The 8,731-nt window shown below is 33.4% G+C and overlaps 1 non-coding gene across 1 annotated transcript; it reads left to right on the top strand.

Annotated features, from left to right (window-relative positions):
- Positions 1-6,545: 6,545 nt before the first annotated feature.
- LOC139856307 (small nucleolar RNA R71) lies at positions 6,546-6,652 on the top strand. Its single transcript, XR_011761797.1, has one exon. It is a non-coding gene; the product is annotated as a small nucleolar RNA R71 (small nucleolar RNA).
- Positions 6,653-8,731: the final 2,079 nt, after the last annotated feature.

Consider the following 8,731-nt stretch of genomic DNA (forward strand, 5'->3'; position numbering starts at 1 on the left):
ATCCTATTATCTACTCATCTGCATCTGATAAGGAGAATTTCCGTACCAAATACCGAGAATCAGCAATCAGTATTTTGAAACCTCGCAGCATGTCTACACCAACAGTTATATGTAAACATATAACATTTATCTCTTAGAGTTATGATCTTTCATTCTGAAATTCTGAAAAGCACCCTGTCTACAAATCAATACCACAAATTCTGAAAAAGCTGAATACAGCAGCAAAAACTGTACACGACCTTAACCGTCGAAAGTTTGATGATAAAGAATGGAGTATTAGAAACACTCAATAGAGAATTTAGTACCAAAAAGAAGATTATGCGAAACTATGAAGGAAACCGTGGACAAATCACAAAGAATAAGTTTGACTTCAAAGAATCCAAAAGATTCAATGCCTGCTGAAGTCTTTTGCGAATATCTTGCTCCTTACTCTAAACCTTTGCGGACAATAGTCTCCATCATCCTCTGATCTTAGATATTCAAAGATATTATAGTATCTTTCATTATAAATAGTTTCGATATTTCTGAATATATTTTCATAACTAACCTTATCTGAAATCATTAATCTCTTAGTGCTATCAGTGTTACATCATATAAAAACTGTTAGTTTCTATATTATGTAAACTTTCGGGCCTAAAATATGAATGTTATTGAAGTAATGTTGGGAACTGATGCATGAGTTAGTATAATATAATGACACTTGATCAACGTGATTATATTACAGTAAGTCATGCTGAGTTTCTAATGAGACATGATGATTCACAGTAGATCATACCACCATCATGTGTCATGTTACATAACTCTTTCATTCTAATTAACTTCTGAACATATCAAGAAAGTATATTCTTGATAGCTCTATTCTCAATGATTCTGGTAATTTGACGAATCAAATCGTGCTATTACGTTCTTTCTTGATTATAACATTAAATTCATTCCAAATTCTAAACCTACGAATTCTGGACCATTATTCGCTTGATTTAAAGTCGGGAAGAGAAAAACAAAAGGGTTGGAACTCCAAAATATAAAGGAAACGAAGAGGGTGGATTTATAGTGAAATATTAAGAGAAATCGAGACAGATCGCCGTATTTAATTATAGAGATCCTAATTTTCTTATTCGCCGAAGAATAAAATCTTTTAGATTTCGAAGATTATCTCTAAATTCCTTGAATTTCGAAAATCCACCGTGACTACGCCAAAAGTTAAATCTCTATCTCAATCTTTTATAATAGCTTCATTCGTACTCTTCGAATAACCGAATTGTTTTATCCTTATTACTCAATGGTAATAAAATTCTATTTATCAGCTCCTGCGAGTCATGGAAACATACCTATTGTCATTCATGACAATCCCAATCCAATTTCGGGACAAAATTTCTTTAACGGGTAGGTACTGTGACGACCCGCAAATTTCCGACCAAATTTAAACTTTATTCTTATATGATTTCGACACAATAAGCAAAGTCTGTAAGGTTGAGTCTCAAAAAGTTTGAACTGTTTCATATATTCAATTGACCTTCGACTGCTCTCGACGATTCACGAATAATTAATTCTAAATAGATATGTGTGTAAGTATATATAAATAATAATTCGAAATATAATTTGAAGTATTATACGTTGTTGTTATTAAAAATTTATAAAATAAAAAAATAGGATATTATAATAATTTTTATTTAAAATATATCTCTATATATAAATAAAGTATATTAAAAAAATAAATATTAAATGATTTTAATACTCGTTTGATGTTTCGATTGATATTAAGCAAGTTAAATTCAAACTTGGGTGATTTTAAAATAAACGGTGATCCGAAAATGAGTAATATAAATTTTAGGCTTATTAATAATGTATTTAGATGTTGTTTGTCGAATTTTAAAATTTTTATATTTTGCTTAGGGGTTGGGAGTGATTAATTAATGTAACTTTTATTTAATAGTTAATGACCAAACTTTATACCATAATGACCTAAATAAATAAAGATACTTAAATTAAAATTTTGGGATTTTTCCGAAGACTTTTATCCCCACTGATTTCGCACGATACACCGCCCGTGAAAACTGTCGGTAGAATAAATTAAAATCTTCGGTGGCTTTACTGTGTGTCAATTACTTTTCGTGATTCATGATACATGTTAGTATGTAATATAATATAATAATATCTATTATATATTATATATATATTAATTTATTAATTCACATCACCTCTTTCTTTATTCTCTATATAGGTATACATGTTTCATGTTTGATAGATATAAAACCACAACCGAGAGTCTACAAGACACCACAAGATTGGTTGCTTCTACTGCTATTTTCTGTTTCTTGCTACCACTCCTATTATCAACACAACAAAACCGTCACCACAACTTATGATTCTGCTACGGTTATATATTTTTCGGTTTTAAAGGCACACTACACTTCACCTCTATTAGACCACCATACAAAGACACCAAATTTTTTCTTTTCTTCCATTGTTCCGGTGCAGTGAAAGATAAAGATGATGATGAATAGTTGATATTTTTTTTTCGTGAACCACCATATAAACTGTAGCTCACCGTTTCCTTTTCTTTCTCCAACCATTAATAAACCGCCCAAAACCATAATGATCCACTCATATCCTAACTATTTTCTGCTTTCTCTGATTTCAAAATCCACTCCATCTTCATCTCTTTCTCTCTCTTTTCTCTCTCATGTTCTTTTGTTTTTCTGGTTCGAATACTGCAACTGACCAAGGCTGCTGTTGCAGCTTACGTTTCTGTCTTCCTTCGTTACTCTCTGATCTATTTCTGTCTCAAAGGCTGCTGATGTACGTTTTAGTTCAGTCAGGAACCCATAAAAAAACAAAAACAAAAAAACAAACAACAAAGTTACTGCGTACAGCTGCGTTTTTATTGTTGTTACTGTTTCCTAAATTCCTGACAGAAACCCACCACAAAAAGGGAATGATAATCTAGTCTACTTTAAATCCCCACATGTCAAGCTACCTTTTTTTTCTTTTATTTTGTTGTAAACAAAATCCCATTATATATATATTTGATCGGTTATACACTTGGGCCGAGTTCTTTTTCCCTTTTGACCTCCAACTACAATCGGGCTTTGAGTAAACTATATTGTGTAGTTGGGCCGAATTGATGATGGGTCAGAATATTTGAAGTTGTTACACGTTATTTTTTTTCTTTGATGGATACCGATGAGATGTACATGATGGTTGTTGGGATGTTTAACGATGAAAGAATAACGAATGATGATGGGTCCCTGATGATCACGATTAAGATTGTGATGATTAAGTTATGATTTTATGTGTTTGATGATGAAGATGATACGTGTTACAGTAGATGATGATGAATGAGGAAGACGGTGAATAGGGATGATGATTTAAGGATGATAATGATGACAAATAAGTTGGGTGATACATGATACATAATGAATCGTATTTTTTTTGTTGTTGTGAATAATATCAAATGATGATGTTGAATGACATAAGATCATGATGATGGTGGTGGGTCTGTGATGTTAGGATAATTGATAAAGATGATGATGTTAAAAGGATATATAAATGATAATGATATGAAAGTTCAAGAAGAATTAGGACAATAGAAAATAGGGGTTTTATATAATTAAAGTGTGATTTAATTCAGGAAATATGAAATGGTGGAATGGTTAGTGGTATTTCGGGCTAAGTGGGAGGTCGAGGGTTCGAGTCCGGGCAATGTCATTCTATTCTTTTTGAAGCCTATTTTATGTGAGGTAGTAATTTTGTTATCTTATTATTATTATTATTATTATGATTATTATTATTATTATTATTATTATTATTATTATTATTATTATTATTATTATTATTATTATTATTATTATTATTATTATTATGTATTAATACTATTATTATTGTTGTTAGTATGATTATTGTTAATTATTAAGAATGTTATGATTATTATAATTAGTAATACAAGTATTAGTAAAATTACCATTTTTGAAAACCATCATTATTATTAGTATTAGTATTACCATAAAAATTATTATTAATATTATCATTAAGAATTATTATTTGATATTATCACTATTATTATAAGTATTAATGTTATTATTATTTTTAGAATTATTATCATTATCATTTTATTATTACTATTACTATAATAATGATAATAATAATAATTATTATTATTATAGAATAAAACAACTTTTTATTTATTATCAATTATACTTTATCATATAATTATTAGAGACATAAAACTATATTTAACATAACTATATTATTAATGTTCATAATAAATATTAATTATTTATTTAAGGTACATAAAATAAATATAAGTAATTAAATTATTAATGAAACACATGATTAAAATAACAATTAAATTACTAATAATATATAAATTGTTCGATTACCATTATATGTGTTAATATATATATAAATGATATAGGTTCGTGAATCTGAGGTTAACCCTACACTTGTTCAATGACGTCATATGTATTTTTACTACAAAATACATTAGGTGAGTTTCATTATTCCCTTTTTATATATATTTTTGGGCTGAGAATATATGCAATGTTTTAATAACTATTTTACAATATTTATATGCGTGAGCTTCATTAATCCCTTTTTAAATGTTTTTGCAATATATATTTTTGGGACTGAGAATACATGCGCTGCTTTTATAACTGTTTTTACGAAATAGACACAAGTAATCGAAACTACATTATATGGTTGGATTATCAAATCGAATATCACCCTATATAGTCTGGTAATCTAAGAATTAGGGAACAGAAACCCTAATTGACGCGAACTCTAAAGATAGATCTATCGGGCCCAACAAGCCCCATCCAAAGTACCGGATGCTTTAGTACTTTGAAATTTATATCATGTCCGAAGGAGGATCCCGGAATGATGGGGATATTCTTATATACATATTGTGAATGTCGGTTACCAGGTGTTCAATCCATATGAATGATATTTTTGTCTCTATGCATGGGACGTATGTTTATGAGAAATGGAAATATGAAATCTTGTGGTCTATTAAAATTTATGAAATGATTATTTATGTTAAACTAATGAACTCACCAACCTTTTGGTTGACACTTTAAAGCATGTTTATTCTCAGGTACGAAAGAAATCTTCCGCTGTGTAATTGCTCATTTTAAAGATATTACTTGGAGTCATTCATGACATATTTCAAAAGACGTTGCATTCGAGTCGTTGAGTTTATCAAGATCATTATTAAGTCAATTATAGTTAGATATGTTATAAAATGGTATGCACGCCGTCAACTTTCGATGAAATGAAAGATTTTCTTTCAAAAACGAATGCAATGTTTGTAAAATGTATCATATAGAGGTCAAGTACCTCGCGATGTAATCAACTGGTGTGAATCGTTTATAATCGATATGGACTTTGTCCGGATGGATTAGGACGGGTCATTTCACTCATGGCGCGTAGTGGTGAGTGGTTAATGATTTTGACCTACCGCTCTTCGTCGGCCACGTACGCGATGCGATGGGTGGTGAGTGGTTAACGTATTTGACCTACCGCTCTTCGTCGGCCACCATCGAGTCGAATGTCGACATTGTGTATGTTGGGGTGTGTAAGTTTCACTAGCATTGTATGTATCTTCTTGTTGGCACGTATTATTTGTTGAGATCTCTATGCTAATGGTGTTGACTTGTTGTACGTATGAATATTCGATTATTGCGGTTTGCTAATGATATTGCGTTGTTTGTGTAGGTGTATGCAAGTGATTGAATTATGTATGTATGCGTATAAGTATTGCATTCACTAAGCATTATCTTACCCTCTCATTGTTTACATTTTTAGGTTCAGAGGCAGACGTGGCAAGGGTATGCTCGGGATTAGAGGATTTCCCCTTTTGATGCTTGCTTGAATTACTTTTGGTTTCGACTTAGAATTGGGTAGTTTATCCCCAAACATCATGCTCGTTGTTGTGTTTGGAACTTAAACTCATGTAGTCGAAAACTTGTATTTTGTACGAAAGTCATAAAATGGCCGATGTGGGCCCGGTGTCATAAAACTTTTTTATTATTGAAATGTGTTTGTTTTACATATTATAAAATGCTGAGAAAAGCGTTTAGTCTAAAAGTGTCGGGAAGTGGGAGATCATTAAACGAAAATTGGAAAATTCGGACAAAACTGATCTGGCCTTGTGCGCGCTGCACACATTGAGGGTTGCGCGCCGTGCACCCTCTTGTATAAAAAAATTATCTTGCGTATTCGGTTGGATAACGGGTTGGGTCGTTACAGCCTAGTTGACATGCTGCGGTTGCGTCTTCAATTCTCCAAGTTGTTTAGCGAGAGATTCCATCTTATCTGTGAGGGATTTGATGGCTTCCGTTTGATTGTTAAGTGCAGAGAGTGGGGCAGATGATGAACTTGTTTCACCAATGTTTCAGTCATGATGATGCATTGTCATGTTCTCAAGCAATTCCCATGCTTCGTCTGCGGTTTGGTTCATCAAATTTGCTTGAGCTGCTGCATCGATCGTCGTCCTATGATTTACCGTAAGACCATTGTAGAAGGTACAGATTTGAGTTGAGCATTCTAACTGGTGATTAGGGCATTTCTTCAGCAGAGTTTTGAATCGCTCCCATGCAGTGTAAAGAGATTCATCATAACTTTGTTTGAAGTTAACGATGTCATTCTTTAGTTTGGTTTGTTTAGAAGGATGAAAATATTTGGTTAGGAATTTAGTAGCCATCTCCGTCCATGACGTGATGGAATCGTTTTCCAGTCCTTCGAACCATGTTTGTGCATGATGAGTGAGAGAATAGGGAAACAAGTATAGCCAGACTATATCTTGTCCTATCCCTGGCTGTTTGTAGGAGTTCGAAAGAGATATAAATTTATCAAGGAGAGAGTTAGGATCATCATTCGGTAATCTATGAAACTGACAGCTATTTTGGATGAGACGTGATGTGTTTCAATGCTTTCGTTAATGATTGGGTTTAAAAGATAGTTAGGCCCTTAAAAGAGTTCAGCCATAAAGAACACCATGACCAAGTCAAGTTAACTTCGTTGAACACGTTTGGTTATCCTAACGGTCCAATCCTTTATGTGTTTAAACAAACAGTTTCTTAATTAACCAAGAATCCCTCAAGCGGGGTGCGATGCTTGAGACCGCGTTATGGTGCAGTGTACTAATCAGCACTGACCGGGTTTCATGGCCTTACTTAGCATAGGTACAGCTTACAACAACCGTTGTGCTTCAGCATGCACGTACGAAGTTTATATGCTTGGTGACTACACTAGCATGGTCTGAGACCGACAATGTACTAGGGTTCTAGTTAGATGTTTCACTACGAAAGAGTCCTTAGTCGGAATCCAAAGCTTGATAGACTTACTACAACCGGTGTGCCTCAGTCGATCTTACGTTGTATCCGATGGACTTCTCTTACCAAGGGGTGACACAGATAGTGTAATCCGAATCGGGGTTCGCGACTTCCCAATAACAAAGGGAATAACTACGTTCTATTAGTTGGAAAAGCGATTGAGTTTAAAGCATAATCGGAAAGCATTTTGACAACATACACACACCATAATACTATTTTGGCATTATAACTGGGTATATCATAGCATACACAAAAGATAACTACTGGCTAATCATGGCAACAATATCACAGAACATAATGATAAAAGACATTATAATAAGATAAAGGATAGATGTACCAGTAGATTAAACGAGTTCCGAATGCAAAAGTGACAACTTCAAACTACAGACCGCTCCTAATAAAATCTTCGGCGTTCTTCTCCGGGTACTAGATTTCCCGCACGAAGTCAAAGATCTTGAAAGTATGACTAATATTTTATAAGAAAGAGAAAGAAGTGAATTGAAGTGTGCGTTGGAATGAATGACAAAGACCCTTTAAATAAGCTTGAAATCTGCCTGCAAACAGCTGGCAGGCCGTTTGGCAAGCCGTTTGGCAGGCCGTTTGTAGGGGCCGTTTGGCAGGCCAGTCCGTTTAATGTGCCCATTTGATATGGGCGTATGGCAGGCCGATTGGAAGCCCGTTTGGCAAGCCGTTTGGCTTGCTGATTCGCTGGATCGTAACTTGATTTCTTGTCTTTCACCATTTTCGCTCTAGAATCTTCGTTTTAGCTCCGATTCTCTTGATTCTTTTTGCAGCGTCTTCGTAATTACTTGATCTTCAATTTTAACCGACGAAGAGGGTATTTTTTCTGATAAAGATTGAATCTTTCTTGTTTTTGGGCCTTAATACCGGGGTGAAAACGTGACTTTTTAGCCGATATTAGCAACTTATAATACACAAGATGAATAATAATACAGGAAATAAAATATAGGAATATTTTATTATTACGACTGATATAGGAATGTCACATGGAAGAATTCGGATTTGAAAATCATGAATATATATAATCGCTGGTTTGAAAATCGAGACGATTATTCAAATAAAATCGTTATACGTAGGAACGTACTAACACATAGTCACACCTTTTCATTTAATAAACAATATAGGAATATTATTTAATTTAAAAATAATATAATCTATTCACATAAAATGACCTGGCAAGGATACAAGTTAACGAAAGTTAAATACTTAACAGAAAAAGATAGCGGAAAAAGTAGGGTCGTGACACTGTGGAACCTTGCACCCTGGTTTATGAAACTGGGCGTACACGGTCGACTCCATGGTCAACCGTGGGTCGACCATAAAAGGTTCTATCCTAATTTCCACCAATTTTAGTTCGACCACTTCGGGGCATCTAAAAT

The sequence above is a fragment of the Rutidosis leptorrhynchoides genome, chromosome 6, assembly GCF_046630445.1.
Source record: "Rutidosis leptorrhynchoides isolate AG116_Rl617_1_P2 chromosome 6, CSIRO_AGI_Rlap_v1, whole genome shotgun sequence".
Taxonomy (NCBI): domain Eukaryota; kingdom Viridiplantae; phylum Streptophyta; class Magnoliopsida; order Asterales; family Asteraceae; genus Rutidosis; species Rutidosis leptorrhynchoides.